Source organism: Cygnus olor, chromosome 3 (genome assembly GCF_009769625.2).
Source record: "Cygnus olor isolate bCygOlo1 chromosome 3, bCygOlo1.pri.v2, whole genome shotgun sequence".
Lineage (NCBI taxonomy): Eukaryota > Metazoa > Chordata > Aves > Anseriformes > Anatidae > Cygnus > Cygnus olor.
In genome coordinates, this window is record NC_049171.1 from 115,870,052 (window position 1) to 115,886,382 (window position 16,331).

The window sequence follows — 16,331 nt, forward strand, 5'->3', positions numbered from 1 at the left end:
TCAAAATGATAGATACTGGAATTTTCCCCCCTTTACAGGAGGAATTGCATTTCTCAGTGTCACGTAAGGAAAAGAAACAAACATGCAGAAACAGCAACTGGCCTTCAAATCTTTGAAGATACATTTGCGTTTCCAAAGCTGAAGCAATTTTCCTGCCAGAAATCAATGCGACCTAAAGTTAGAACCCCTGTATCTGTGCACTATTTACAGTATTGACCTTCTTAAAGATACCATTCTATGTATTATAGGAAAAATTGGAATTGGAGGGGGAAGGCAAGAGATCATCAAGCAGGCTAGGGGTTTGTCTGTCAAAGTACAGAAGAAGCTTAAACACGAAACTTGGCTTCTGTTTTTTCTCTTGTGTTCTGCGTCCTGCTAGCTATCATCAAATGTTTAAATAAAAGTGTTTATCAGTTTTGACTTGTTTTGCAGTATTGTATCTTCTTTTGCTTTATTTCAGATGGATTGATTTGCTGCCATCGTTTTACTTTCGCATCTGTGCTGTGCATGCAAGGAGGTTCCTTGCTGAATGGCCATATCCTCAAAACATTGTTCTTCAAGAACCTTTGAGGGTAAGAAATTGATGTTTCCACCTGAAACAGGTGGTTAGAAGGATGATACAGAGCTATTCTGATCTCTTCCTCCAGTAGCACAAACCCTAGCAGCAAGAAAGGAGGCCTAAGAGGGATCTGCCATCTGTAGTCAATACAGGGAAGGTTGTTTTACGTAGAATAATTAAACCCCAGACCCAAACTCACAATTTCTGCAAAATTATCTCTGTTCCTCATTGGAGCTAGATAGGGAAGGTAATTCTGTCACTCTGAGACTATTGGATGGGGACAATCCTCACACTTAAGCTCAGCCTAATCAATGAACAAAGGTCAGAAAATCCTAAAAACACTGAAAGCAAAAGCTGGCAGAATAGCATCCTGTCTCTCCTGGCTAATAAAAGCAGGTGGTCTCTGCTGTTAATGGAACTACTCAGTGTCTCCTTCAAATAAAGTGCATATCAAACTCAGAGAGAAATGTAAGGCTTTAGCTGTTCAGACAAACAGTACTCATCGTGAGGGAATAAGATTCGTTACATCCTTGCAACACAGGGCATAATTCAGCATCAGTTGGGTGGATGTTGTACTCAGAGCTACCTGTCAGTCTTCATCAGGTTATTTCTCTTACAGGTGACAGCTATCCATTCAGCATTAATGGAAGCAGCATGCGCAGAGATGTTTTTTTTTTAACACTATACAGTGTCTTACAGCCTCAGAGTTGAAACCTCAATGCTTACATTGCTGGACTTCGCTGCAGCTTCGTCAGAGTGAAGTACAAGGTATTACTAGTATAGTACAGGAGGAGCAATATCCCCAGAAATCTGAACAAGAACATTGCCTGGAATAATATTAGTAGCTTCTCCTGTCCCGTAATGTGTTGGAATATCTAGTATGAATCATATCTCCATTATGCTAAGGTATTACAATATTGGATGGGGGTCTGGTGTCATCTGTTTGCTTCCTTTGTTTTTGATTGCCATGCTGTAGAGGGGACAGAATGGGGAAAATAATCAGGGCATGTGTTTAGTACATGTGGAAGGTGATTTTCCTGGGCAATAGAAGGTATATCTAGGTCTTGTCAATATTTTTCTCTGCTCAGTCTTTGCTCAGGTGCCTTCTTCCAGGAATCTACCCTTTCATGTGTGTTTGCTGCCTTTAAACAGGGAATAAAACCAGAGGGGAGAGGAAAAACAAAAACATGACACACAGTAAAAGAAAGGTTACTCCTTTGTTGGTGTTTTGGGGAACAGTTTTGTGTAAAGATTCTTAATGTTTGTTTTTGCAAAGAGATATTTACCTTAAATCTCAGGTACCTGACAAACGAGCTGGAATACCTTACTGGATTGTATCAAGACTGCTTGGTGATGCATTGACATTTGGTGTCATGACTCCATTAATCAAAAATATTTTGGAGGAAATTCTTCCTGGTTCATTCATCCACAGATAATTTACACTGGGAGCAGTGGGTCTAAACCTCCTTGGCAGTCTGAAATCGAGGAGCATGATGAACAGCTAGCCTGGCTCCTGACTGACCAGACACCCACTGCTTACCAGTGGTCTCATTTTTTTCAGGCATGCAGTTAGTCTGTTGTGCCTGGAGGGAGCTCACTGTAGATATTTGTGAATGATAAAATAAAAAGGGACTGAGGGGCCAGGGACTCAACACAGGCTCTCAGGTGAAAGAAAGCACAGTTGTTAACCTTCCTGTGCCTGATATGTGGTTTGTCAATTAGGCAGCAGAAGCTGAGTTGGTTGTATATTGACCTACAAGCATTAAACAACTGGCTGGGAGCCATATCCTGTGAAGACTGCACTGTCTTTTTGATTTAAAAAGCAGCACCACAGTTGCAGTTCCACTTAAGGCTGGTGTTTTTTTGTTTTGTTTTTAATTTCAACTCCTATTTTGAAACAGTCTTTAATAAAAAAAAAAAAAAAGAGAGAGAAAAAAAAATAGAAAAGTATCTTTCACCAGGTGCGCTTTGAGTATTTATTTGGAAAAAAAATAAAAAGGATTTTGCACAGAAGTATCCAGAGTTTTCCAAAGGTTATTAACATGCATAGCCATGCCTGGCTTGACCGTGCAGTATGCTCCTAGACAGAATGACAAAGCTGGAAAAATGAAGTCAAGGAAATATGAGCTGATTTATTTTTTATGCGTAACAAGCTAAACCTTGATCCAGTGCATCTGTGGAGCAAAAGAATATTTATTCAGTTCCACCATCAAAAACACTGACAAACACATGAGGTGAGTGTGAATTGTCTCAGCTGAACTCATGTATTCTCCAGACATAATTAAAAACTGGCCCAATTTTTAATGTGGGCTACTTAATTAGATGTCAGAAATTCCACATTTGGAGGTTCAGTTTGACCTTTAGTTACATAAAAGAAGCGTTTAAGAGCCTCCAGTGAGTGTCAGTGTTTGAATGCAGATGCCATATTTGAAAACTGTGCTCCTTTACAATGATGCATTCCAGGCTAAAAAGTCCTGATCCTGCAAACAGTTTTGAGCAGGCTTCAGCTTGCTGCCACTGACACCAGTCTGCTGGAATCCACTCATTCCAGGCAATGGTACACTACTGAAGATGAGTACATATAGGGAGCAGTTCAGGTCTAAATTAGCAAGAGATTTTTCTCTAATTTAAGTACACTATAAATTTGAGAATTTAAAAGTGGAGATTCAAAAATGAAAGAGAAAGTGCTCAGATAACTCTCTCTCCTAAATGCCAGAGGATTTGTAGGGAAAAAAGCAATTCAATTACAGTGAGGCTTTCAGTAAGTGGGAGAACTTGTTAAATAAAGCTAGTGTGACCAGGTGAAAATAGGACTTTTACATACACACAGGGCTGTTTTTAATCCAGTCAGTCTAAAGGAGTTATATAGCAGTGAAACCTGACTAGATTACCTGTAGCTCACACTGCCTACCTAAGAAAGCAGCAAGAGTTGTAGACAAGTATTCTAGTTTGCAGCTGTTGGAGAGAGAAGTCAGTAATCCCTAGTGAAGGGACCCAAAGGTACAGGGAGGACCTAAAGCATCTGAAGCTGTTTGCTCAATGAAGCTTTGTCTATGCCTCATGACATGGAGAGACTATTGTGGCTCTCGGTATCTCAAGCTTGACTTGTGTCAGTACATTGCACAGCAGGGTTAGGTAGGCTTGCGTAGGCTGAGGCTCACATCATCTACTTTTGCATGCGGTCTGTGATTCTGTTTCTGGGGTTTAAAAAATGGTTATAGTACAACATCAAAAAATTAACTCATAAAGGGAAATGTTATGCTGTTTTTTTTTTGTTGTTTTTTCTTTTTTTTTAAAATGCTGTTATCTGCCTACAAGATTTGCAAATGATGTGAGAGCCTCCAGATTCAGCTTTGGTTTCTAATATTGCTTGGATCTGTATGTGCAGGTTCCCCTTTACTATGATGTTATGCTGAAACATGCAAACTGATGTTCTTGTTCCAGTATCAATTTGCTTTGGTCAATTAAATTAACAAAAATGTAGCTGTACGGGTAAAGATGTCATCAGTAAAAGGCATTGCTCTCTGAAATGTGTTCCTCACTTGCCAACTACTACTTGGCAGGAATGAACAGAGGAGGTCATTAGTTTGGTACTTTCTGGAGAAGGATGCTATGTGCTTCATACAAACTGCAAAATGCAGGGGGATCCCAGACTACTGGCACAGAGTTATTTTGTTTGCTGAGCACAGGGGATGTTAAATATCTGTAGATGATTTTTCTACTTTAAACAAATGTTCTTACTGTGTATGGCTTGTAGTTCACATAAGGCAGATAGATGTTCATGGGAAAACAAAACCAGGTGAAAACTGGGCTGTCTATCAGTCAGGACTGAAAGTGCTCATATAACTTGAATTGCATCCATAGTTCTTGGTAATGCAGCTATATATGAAAATCAGTTTGAATTGGCTGGTGTAAGTGTAGGAAGTACTCCAGCAAACAGGGAATTCCCCAGGAGAATTATGTTTGTCTTTAAAAGTAGTTCATTGTCTCATGCAAAACAAACAAAAGAGTTTCACAGATAAAGAAATGGAAATTCTTTCCAGGAAGGAAAAGTATTGCATGATAAATAATGTGTGAATTGGATAATTCAAATGGTGTGGATCGTAACCTATGCAATATAGAGGGGAGGGATCTACAGTCTAATTATTTGTAATGGTTCTTAAATCACACACAATAAATGCTTACAATATTATGACCAAGACTTAAAAGGAAAGACAGTTTTAAAATAAGTTACTTTTGTTTAAAAATAATATAGAGTGCATGTTTTCATTTTTTTTCTCTCTGTAATTCTGTGGACTAAAATCTAAAAGAAAAGGAGCACCCAAATTCCCAAGATTCCAGAAAGTGGGGCTTTTTTTCTTTTTCTTTTTCTTTCTTTTCTTTTTAGAAGAAGCCCACCCAGTATCAGAGTAAGTAGCAAAAATAATGAGTGTGGCAATCCTCTTGTCACACTGAATTTCCTGCACTTTTTTTTTTAAACAGATGATGGCCCTGGTGAGAGGGTGAGACTGTGTACAAATGTTTGTGGTTTAGAGCCCAGTTTTCCAAAGAGAAGTCCAGAGTACACAATACGTCACCTGTTTGTATTCCAGCTCCATGAGGAAACTAAGACAGAATTATACAGCGTTTCCAGATCAGCTCTCCCATGGGGCTTCCAGGCTGAGTTTTGGTCTCTGCAACACACAAAAATGTTTCCCCACATGAATTCAAATATTACTTCTTGGCTGTACAGCATGCTACAGGCTTTATCCACTGGTGTTACACTTTTATACTGTTTTAACCATTCCCAAACTAAGGTGGGGAGTGTGGGTTTGCCAGTGTAGTGTTAGTCTACCCTTGGCTAAGGGAGTATTTGCATTTCCTGCTATTACTGCTAAGCAGATTATTCACTGTTTATGTGAAGCAAATTTATAATGTCTTGCAAGGTTGCAGCGTACCTAATGAGAGACAGAGGGGATTTTGCCAAGCGGGGCTCCTCTACCTCCAGTTTAATCCACTTTAATAACTGACTTGGGGAGCAGCAGAAATCAGACCTAGTGTGTATGTTTTTATTTGATGTAATGTGAATTTAGAGCCCAAATGAATACCTGGGCATGTCAAAAGAAAGGTCGCTATTATCTTCAGTAGCTTTGGAGGGTATCCCAAAGTTCACTGAACACTACCAACAAAGACTTTACTAAAATGAGAACGTATGCTGGCATGTAGCTCCTCCTCTATGCCTTTCTGCCAGAACGTAGCGCCAGGCTGTGAAGGGTAAAACTTGCCCTGTAAGAATGAAGAATTTTATGACAGTATTCGGTTTCTTTGTGCTGATAGTCAGTTGGAGGATCAGCTAGTGTTGCAAGTCCCACTGGGCATGTATGTTCTGTCCCATGGTCATCTGTATCGGAGCATCCATTGGCTCCTTTCCTGGTCATGCTCCCTGCTTGAAAGATGTATGCAGGCCATGTTCTGGTTCCCAAGACATGGAGCAAGTCCAGCAAAGGGGACTTGAGCACACCTCTCGTGTCAGATTTCTGAGTACAGACACAGAATGAGCATGGAGCATGACTATTGCATACACAAATGCAGAAGCTAGCTATAGATGGCTCTTTCTTTTTATTAAATTTTTTACTCACATACCAAGCAAGTCCCTTGATTATTATTACAGTTTTTAATTTTTACAACTATTTTTGTCTGTTTAGTTGTAAAAGGTCTTTGGCCAGGTGGCTTTCAGCTCTCAGGTGACATTGGTATTAGAGACAAGCTGTGGTCATATTTTCAGAATCCTTGTGGTCATATTTTATGTCAGGAATTAGGGCAAGAATAAGACCTTTCTTTTCCTCTCTGTAGTTAGAAATACTGGACAGAGGCATCTTTCTGGTGTTGTTTCATGTTTGTTCATTTTGGTGTGGACAGTGGACTGTGTCAATCGCACTGCAGTGTCAGTGGAGCAGAAAGACTGTACAAGGAGGGGAATTGATGTGCATGCTTTAACTCAAGGGAGTATATACTGTGCAAGTCAACGGAGAAGGCAGGCTACTAAGCCACTGAGTGTTCCCTTTGTACATCAGATTGTGATTTTTGGCTTTTTAAGGCAACTATGTGAGCAAACTACAGCAAAGGATAGATTTTTCACTAGCCAGCTCCAAGCTCTCCTTTGCCAAGAAAATAACTTTAAGTGCAAACGGAAACCCAGTCATATACAAGTGCATGTTGAATTTCAAGGGATGGAAAAGTTGTGTGAGACTCAGAATCCATGTTTACATTCTTGATGTGTGTGGGTTTTTTTTTTTTTTTTTTTCCCTCTATGAGAAAAATGGGATTTGGAGTGGGGAAAAGAGAGGAAAGAAAGAGCTGGCAGAATTGATAAAGGAAAACACCCTGACACTACCTGACCATAACCTGCATTTAACTGCCAACAAAGGCAATGCTAAATAAATATGAAGCTCTAACCAAGCACTACTGGCTAGATCTATTTTTTGTGTGTGTTTTATGTTGTTTTTTTTTTTCTTCTGCCCTCAGTGTTTTTGTTAGTTATAAGCTGCGACACTGAGAATATTTAATTTTGTTGAAAGGATGTGTGGTTTTCTGGGTGGTGGGTGTAAAGTAGATGAGCGTGCTACAGAGGTGAAGTGTCCAAAGTAAAGATTTTAAAGCATTCCCGGTCCACCTAAGCAAGTGCCTTGTGGTGTTGAGACTTATGTATAACTTTACCACTGAGGCCAGCTTTAGGGTGTTCTCTGCACATACCCTTCAAGTTTCAGTAACATAACTCTAGTTCAGCAAGGGTGTTCAGTTACATCATGATAATTGTATATATACCAGTTTTGATTATTGTGCTGATATATCTTTACTGATTTTAAAACAGAAATGCAGAATGCTAGTATATAAACTAGGGACCTTTGTACAAAAGGTGTGAAGACTGGGCCTGTGTGAATATCTTTGTTGAATATACTTTTTCCTATTGTTCTATGCTATGATTATACCTGTCTGCTTCTGGAGGAATCTGCTGTAACCTAGAGGCACTTACTGGTGTAAATGGGAGGCATCTGCTTTTCTATCAGCCTCTCTGGAAACTTCAATTATTTGTCAGGACAGAGAATGAAGGAGAAAGCTGAGTTTTCAGCAGCTGTTGAAGCCATATGGAGCTCTAGGCAGCTGATCTGTTTCCACATCCTTTATACTCACCTTAAGGCTGAGGCTGCCATTCGATGCTCAAGGAACCCAGCGCCTTTTCTCTCCACCTCCACCTGAGACACCAGCTGGGAGTCCTTCTGGAAAGATCTAAGGCCTATCGACAAATAAGTCAGTCCTTGGTCACTTGGTGCATTCTACTACAGCTACTCTAGTCCCTGTGAAAGGATGGTTTGAAACTAGTTCTGTGGATACAGACTTCTTGTAAAGTGCTGAGAGACAAGGCCCAGAATTTTATACCCTTTGTTTTTTACCTAGAAACCCCTCCAAAGACTTAGTTTCAGAGACAACCTCTTATTTCTACTCAAGGCTTAAATATATATATATATATATATATATACATATTTATATGACTCCTTAGAGAACGCGTAGAGCTTATCTGTTGGCAGGAACCAAGACAGAAAGTTCTCAATCTGGTTATTTTAATTTCCATTTTATTTGTTGGGAGGTGGCTGCAAAGACTCTCAGACTGTAGATGTCTGTCCTCCAGCTGACTACAGAGGGATAGGATGCTCCAAACTTAGACATCTCTAAGTCCCTAACTGTAGATAGCAAGAACCTGGAATGAATGAATTTCTGTGGTCTTGTTTTTCCTCTTTACTTCTTTTTCCCCCTTTTTAATGAGGAAAAAAAAGGTTAAAAACAAAACAAAAACATTTTTACAAATAGTCGCCAAATTATAATAGCATTTTCCTCTTTCTCTTGCTACCATTATCCATGAAGAATAAGACATTTTTTCTTGGAACAGTGGATGTGAAGCTGAAATGACTGTATTAATTTTAGAGTAACTATGGCTGGAAGACAAGAACCAAAGTCATGCTGGCCTTTGGGATTTTGATGTGAAGGGAGAAAGTGATGACACTAGTCACAGCTTCAACTTTTCAGACTCAGCCATGGGCTTTGAGGGTTGTGTCTGCTCAAATGATCTTCAACAAGCAGGTTAACAGCATTTATGGCATTTGTATTTTCCAGGTTGATTCTACTTTTGATGGCCTGTTTCTCTCTACCTGTATGCTCAGGGAAAGACAGTCCTGCATCACTTCGCATTTGGTGAGTTTTCTTTGGGATGGCAAAAAAAAAAAAAAAAAAAAAAACTTTAAGCTGAAAGTTCAAATCTAGCATAAGTCAATACCAAACCAAATAAATGCTCTGAGACAGGTATTCATCTGTATCCTGATACCGCTGCAGAATGTGCAGAACAACAACAAAAACATAGATAATAATCTGTCACAGCACCATATTTATTCTGCCAGTGTTTTGTCAACATAGAAGCCCCCCAAAACAGTAGGCCTGGAAACAGATGTTTTTGTGGTCTTGGCAGCAGCTGGATGGTCTGACTGTTCAACAGTTGTTATCCATTATTGAAGACTACTGTATAAAGGTGAGTGTCCACAAAAAATAAGTACTGGAGGTTGCACTTCTTTTTAAATAAAAGTACACTCATTTATACACCTTTTAGCTTCTCTGCGTAGTTATTAGCAGTTCCCATATGAATGAGCCACAGATTATTTTTATACATGCTTTGTCTCCCAGTTAATTGGTTTTGTATTCCTGTTAGCGTCAAGAACACAAGTAGATCTTTTATTTTGCATTTTTATACTTCTTGAGTTGAGTTATAGAAGCAAATGGCTAAATGGTCATTGTATTTTGTTCAGGAAAAGAAATAAAATGCTTCATTCTGCATCCCGGGAAAGTTTCAAGCAAACCTGACCTAAGTTATACACTATGAAAATTGAAAATAGTCAAAAGTTTAGTGTTTTGAGCTGCTGGAATTCCACTGAAACCTAGTCTTCAAGTTTGAAGCAAAGGGCTAAAGCAGAGCTGGTATATTTTGTTGTTACTAGGTCAGCACACAAGGATGCCATCAGTGCTTTTGTAGCTGAAAACTGTGCTTCACAAGGTTACCAAATTTACACACGGAGCTGGTCAGAGAAACAGGAGAATACTGTTGGGAAGCACTTCAAATTCAGCAGTGATATAGTGGTGTTATTTGCAAGGTTAAGTAGAACTATTATTTAGCCATTCTCTCTGCTTTCCTCAGTCCTCAACTAATTAGGTACCTAGTAGAATTTAGATACTAAACCAGTATAAATTTTTAAAATTTCAGAAATCATGAAAATTGGGAACTGTTAGATATATTTTTATCAAATGCATGTGTTTATATTCATAAAAACCTGCCAATTTTATGTTTATGTTCTTAGACAAATACATGTAATGTGTTTGCATTGATATTATTGTATACAGGCACTTTTGGGACCTTATTTGTTATCCTAGTAATAGGTATAGCAGACCAACTTACAAAAGTCTCATCTGAAAGGATAACTGTAATGGCACAATCAGTTACAGTGGTAATCATTGTGCTCTGCAAAATTGCGACACAGTGGAAGGAGCAATGAATGTTACACAGAAACATAATCTTGCCAAAGCTGAATTATATGAAAGGTTTAAAGTGATCTAAAGAAGGAATGAATAGGGCTGTGCTTTCCAAAGACGTCTGTTCAACATTTTCTGACATCAATTGTCACGACAATAGGTGGCACCCTTATGCCAAGAAATACCATCTTGTTTAGCTTAGCTATGCTTCTCTGGATATTTTTCTACTGCCTTTTTTCTAATTTTTCTAATTCCTTTAATCAAAATTATTGGGATTAAAAGCAAAAGCAAGTCATCAAAACAGATTATTCAGTGGGAAAATAGGGGACATGCCTAGAAAATTAAAATATAAACTCCATTCTGACTACAGAGTATAGCACATGACAACTATCACTACTGCTCTGTTGAGGAGGAATTTGAGAATTTAAAGTATGAGCGTGTACTGAGTGATGCATACAAACTGTGTTGGTGTATACTTTATAATTGATTAATTTGACTCCTTTGGGAGTACTTAGTGCAAGAGAAACAAGATGTGTCCTGTTTTATTTTTCCTGTTACACAAACACTTGGTTGCATGGGGATATCCAGATGATCTGAAACTTACACCTGTGCAAAATCAGAAAGGGAATCTCATAAGAACCTCTCTCAGTAGAGTTTTTGTCACTTTTACTTCCAATGTGAGGCAAAACCAGGAAAAAATGTTAACCAAACTTTGTCAAACCACAAGCATTTTGGCTTGCGGTTTGGATAAAGGTTCAGGTCACTTCTCAGTGTACCCTGAAAAGACCTTATTCACTGCTCCTCTGCTGAGGTTGAAAGGAGATAGGAAAAGGCAGAAGAGAGAAGATTAAAAATGCCTAAATGCATTGCAGAACCATGGAAGAACACCACATATTAGAAAGTGTGAAAAGACATCAGTTTTTATTGTATATTTACGGAATTGGGTATAAGAAGAGTTTTGCTAAGCAAAAAATTTATGTTTGTTTTTTTCATGAAAATAGGGTTTAAAGATCTGATGTAATACCGAGGACATAAATTGTCTCGGGCCTGCAGATGGCCCATAAAATTTGCAAAGCCTTGACCATTTATAAGCTGGAATTAGATCAGAAAAAGCTTCAGGATTCATTGAACTTTGCTAGTCTTGGCAATGTCTCTGTTACGCTTTTGCTGGCATTCTGTTTCATTCTGACATTGCAAAAGTATCATCTTATGGTGGTAATGCAAAGTTGAAGGGGAGAAAGAATTCTGAAAGAATCAATGGAGCTAATGAGGTACTATTTTAATTTATGAGGCATAGTTTAACACAGCTGTTCTCTTAGGTATAATTTTGCTGAAGTAGTTATGATGCTATAGGCAAAATTAGTTTCCAGTGTTCCATGAAATGTTGCTTATTTAAACCTCTTCCTTTCCCTTTCATCATCTCATACTGTTTTCTGTATTTTTTTTGCAAAGGAGGGTACTACATTGGCAAATTGTATTTGATGCCAAAATGGGTATGTTGAATTCTGCTTAACATTGCTCATCTGCAGCAATCAGTCTGGTTTTGGACAGGTGGTTACAGAGCCAGTAGGACCCAGAGGCTACTGCAAGTCAGTTAAGTCTAACACATTGTGCTTAAAGTGTCTCCCTTTAACATCATTTACCAAACACTTTCATATGCTCATCTTGGACTGACAAATATCCTATTGCCACTGTTAAGTGTTTCTTGTAACACTGTCATATTTTGCATTTTTTTGGGGGGGAAATACGAATCTTAAACTTGATTATAAATTGTTTTAGGTTAAAAAATAATAATCTGCAAATTCTGTTTGTTAGAGCATAAAAACAGCTTAAGGAGCTGCACCACTCTCCAACTGTTTCATGTGTGTGAATGTTCTTTCTGCAGAAGATATGCATTTTTCCTGATAGAAATACTTGTAATAGCTTTGGTCCTTTGGTATGATGCATTTTAAATATTCTTTTCATTATCAGTGAGAAAGAAGATAGAATCCTAGATGGAAGGTCTTTGTCAATGTTGCTGATAATACTCTAACTTGTTTGTAGACCTGTGACATAGCTTTGCCAAGAGAAAAGAATTTTTTTTTTTTTTAACAGTGCTTTTAGAGTAGGCAGAAGTCATTTCATTGCAATAGTTATTGGTATGTGAGGGGGGGTTGCCAGTTCAAACCTCTTCCATCAAGGCTGTCATTTGGTAGAAATATGTTGTGCTTTTTTAATGGGAAAATAATTGAAATTGAAAAGGAAAAAATCAATTGTCTTTTCATCTTTCATGAACTAACTTCTGATAAATTTTTTGAGAGCATAAAATGTTTCTCATCCACAATTTCTGAAACAAAAAAGAAAAAAACATACTCTGTCTTTTGAGGGAACAGTGTAATGGGACTGTATGGAAGACCCCTTTCCTATTGTATTTTTCTTTCATGACTAGTCCTATTTATCTGCCAGTGATTATTTCCCCTGGTGTTTTGCATATACAAATCATTCATATCAGACATAAGCTGTCAGACATCAGTGGTAAAAACTAAGCAACCACTCTGGGCCAAACACAAAACTAAGCACCAACTTTGTCTTTAAATGACACTTTTCCTGAAGAAACTCTCTCTTCGTACTGATGCATGATGAAAAGTGCACACTTGGAAAAGTCAGTTGATTTTGAGGGACCTTGCTCTGTAATGATTCAGATATAGGATGAATTGGTAGATTCTTTCTTTCTGTATAGCTGCTTCTCTAAAGCTTGTTTTACTCAGTCTCCCAAATGCTCACATGGGCATCAAAACAGTCTACTCAGGATAAGTTGCATAAACATTATTTCATAAACATTTGAGAATTTCTAAAATCAAGACCCTGCCTACTCTAGTGGATTCAGTATTATAATTAGAAACTATTATAATATTCAATATTATAATTATATTTTATATATTATAATTATAGTCAGTGTTACAATTATTTGGTATTAGAAATAAGATAGTTCTAAATACTACCTTCAACTTTGGTCTTGATAGGATGAAATTTAGAACTTTCTAGAGCATACTGCACTCTGGCATTGGTGCTGGCATTGTCCTTCGTCATCTTTGTAGTTTTTCTTTAAGATAAGTTATTTATATTTTTCACATTGCAGTCATGTTTGTGATTATTTTTTTAATTATTTTTGAAGTAATTTCACAGTAATTTTTACTGGTTACTTTCAGAAGATTGTCCTAACTTACAGTCTGAGGTCTAGGAGTTAAAAATACTTACAAAAGTAAATGCCATGGTGTATCAAGCACTGGAAGAGCCCTTCTTCATAAGAAAGAAAGAGCCTATTTACAGCTCATTTATACATGTACAGTGTATGAAGTATCTTGGCTCATTGATCATCTAGCCAAATTTCGTATAAAAATAAAGAATTCCTCAGAAAATAAAATCACAGATTGTGTGGTTTGCAGGGAGTTGCAAAACTAAATGAAGCACATTAAAAATACATTTCTGGTCTAATTCCATTTTCCAAATCCACACATTAAACGTAAATGTAATAGTGAAGGTTTCAAAACCAACAATGTTCTCCTTAGAACTCAACATCTTTGTTTTTAGAGTGTTGAGAGTTTCCATGAGTGATGCTGTACTCATAGCACATAGACCTGGACGTGAGTAGTAGGACACTGGCTTAACCTAGCACTGAGAGCCCAGGAAATCTTGAGCAATATGAAAGCTAAAGCTAATGTCCATGTCCACAAGCTTCATTAAAGGTTTCTCAAGGTTTTTGGTTTCTCAACTGTGGAGACTCAGATTTAAATTCCAACCTACATTGGAACCTTTCAAGGATGTAAATACTTTTCTGGAAAAAGGTCTTACCGTCTCTGTGTTACAGCTCTCTATTTTCTGCTTGTGGATTGTGCCCCTTTGGCAGTAAGCTCTTCAGGGCAGAATAGTCTCCTTCTGTGGATATATACAGATCCTTGCGTGAATGACTCTGTGGGTATGGGACCTGCTTTTTTCTTTTTTTTCCTCTTTTTTTCTCTCTCTTTTCTTTTTTTCTCTTAGTGAACAAGACTCTGGAAAGTAGCGATATAAGTCAGCTGAGTGAGTCTCAGTTTTTAGGGTGGGACAGCCTGCTCAGGTGTTGTAATGATATGAATAAGTAGTTACAGGAGATGCCTAAATTACCCAGTGAAGTAGCTGTGGGATTGAGGTAAGCTTAGGCTTTTGTAGGAGTGTACAGCTTCTGACGTGCTCAGTGAGACAAACTTTTGGCTTTCCCTTATTTTGCTTCCAGCAGCACAACAGAGATGTAAAATGATATGTTGGTGCTACAGAGCAGGTCACTACTTAGTATCTCCACTTTCTGTTACCTCCATATTTACCAGCAAGCGGTTAGATAAGGCACAGTAGACCTGCTAATCTTCAGACAATCCAAGTGCCTTTGTGCATCAGACATTTCCACAGGACCTGTGGGGAGACAACAGTAGGGTTGACCACTAAAATGTGCTATTTTATTGGACATGGGCAAACAAATAAGGTTATGGTCAAAGCGGTTAACAAAGACCAAACTGGCATGCTACTTGCTCATTTTTCTTAAAGCTGCGTGTGTGCTAGGGAACTTTGGGCCTAGCTGGAAACCTTGGATGCTGTTAATGAGTCTCTGTGCTTTCGTTATGAGCCTTCAGTGTAAGGTTAGAAAGAAAGAAATCCCAGACCTGTGCACCATGCTGCAGAAACCTTATTTATCATGCACAGATCTCTGGAGAAGTCTCCCACCAAGCTGACATTAACACTGACAGCCAGATGTGCAAGTCAGTTCAGAGCAACAATGAAAATAGACTGTGGTTTACAGCTACTTACAACAATAAACAGAGCATATCAAAGGATCCCCAAAACACACTTTCTCTGTAGAAACCTGCATGGTTTTATTTTTCCAGTCTCTAACTTTAAAGCATTTTTGTCATTTTTTTTTTAGAAGAAGAATTGAATAGCTGCAGATTCCTACCAGGGACAATTGTCAGGGACTGGACTGAACTTGCTGGTCAACCACATCCATCCCAAAGAGACTCTGTGCATAGTCAGCAAAAACTTCTTCAGAAAAACATTCCTTGCCAAAATCTACTTTCTTAAATTTATGATGCATTTTTACAGGGACATTACTTTATAAGGCTCTTCCTACTGCCCCATACAAATTGTTACGAATGTCATTTTATACGGCTTCAGAGGGACTGTGTGGTCAGTCCTTTGCTTGATTGGTGGTGAGTTCATCTACCTGGTTAATGGGATGAAACAAGAGTGTTCATCCCATCCAAGCAAATGTTGTTTTTTTTTATAGGTAGACACAACACAAAATGGCATGACAAGATGCAATAAGAATCCTTTGAAACACATTTCAGTGTGTAAGCATTGAAAGTGAGTAAGGTGGAAGTCGAAGTGTTTCTCTGTTAAAAATAAATAAATAAATTCAGCTATGCAAGCTGATCTGGAAGAAATAACCTGTGAACAGGAAAGTGACAAAAGCAACTTTAATATGGAAACAAGTAGAGCCTCTGTTTCAGCTGGCCTCTTTTTTTTTTTTTTTCTTCTTTTTATTCAATCCTGAATCTATTTTAAATCTTGAGCATTCTTCTAGCTTCCAGATTTCAATAAAGTTGAAAGATGCCTTGTTCTCCAGGGCTCATATCACCTTATCATATCACCTACTAGGAAAGCCAGGGAGGAGGACTCACAAAGTCTTCAATTATAGAGCTATATCTTAATGTTGACATGAAATTCTTTGCTAAATTTCTGGCAACAGAGTTGGAGAAACTTATTTCCTAAATTGTTTCAGCTGATCAAGCAAAATCTGGAATTCTCTCTATGTCCTGGAACTTCAGAAAGTTGATAGTTTGTATTATCCTGAATCAGTCAAACTCATGTCACTTTCCTGGAATCTCTGTGGGCTGAAATACTTGGGTATTTTTACTTTTGCAGACATCTGCACTCCGCCATGGAATTAAACGTGAGAAAATTTTAGTTGTATTTTATTGCTTCAGAATAGTTCCGCGTAAGGCACTCTAGGTGGAAACAGCAGACAAAAATAATTGTCTTAGATTAAGTTCTTCTATTCTGACCCTCCCCTTTTTACCTTGATGTATTACTCCTGCAGGGTTCTGGATTTTCCTACATTAAGGTAGGGATGATCATCAGGTAACAAAATATTGACATGATAATTTCACCCATGTGTGCTACGTCATCAGATTTCAAATAACCTTGCAGAATGTCA

General features: G+C 38.1%; 1 long non-coding RNA gene across 1 annotated transcript; it reads left to right on the forward strand.

Moving 5' to 3' along the window:
• The first annotated feature begins 484 nt into the window (after positions 1-484).
• LOC121068231 lies at positions 485-8,786 on the forward strand. Its single transcript, XR_005818730.1, has 3 exons — positions 485-572; positions 1,179-1,327; positions 8,708-8,786. It is a non-coding gene; the product is annotated as an uncharacterized LOC121068231 (long non-coding RNA).
• The last annotated feature ends 7,545 nt before the right edge of the window (positions 8,787-16,331 follow it).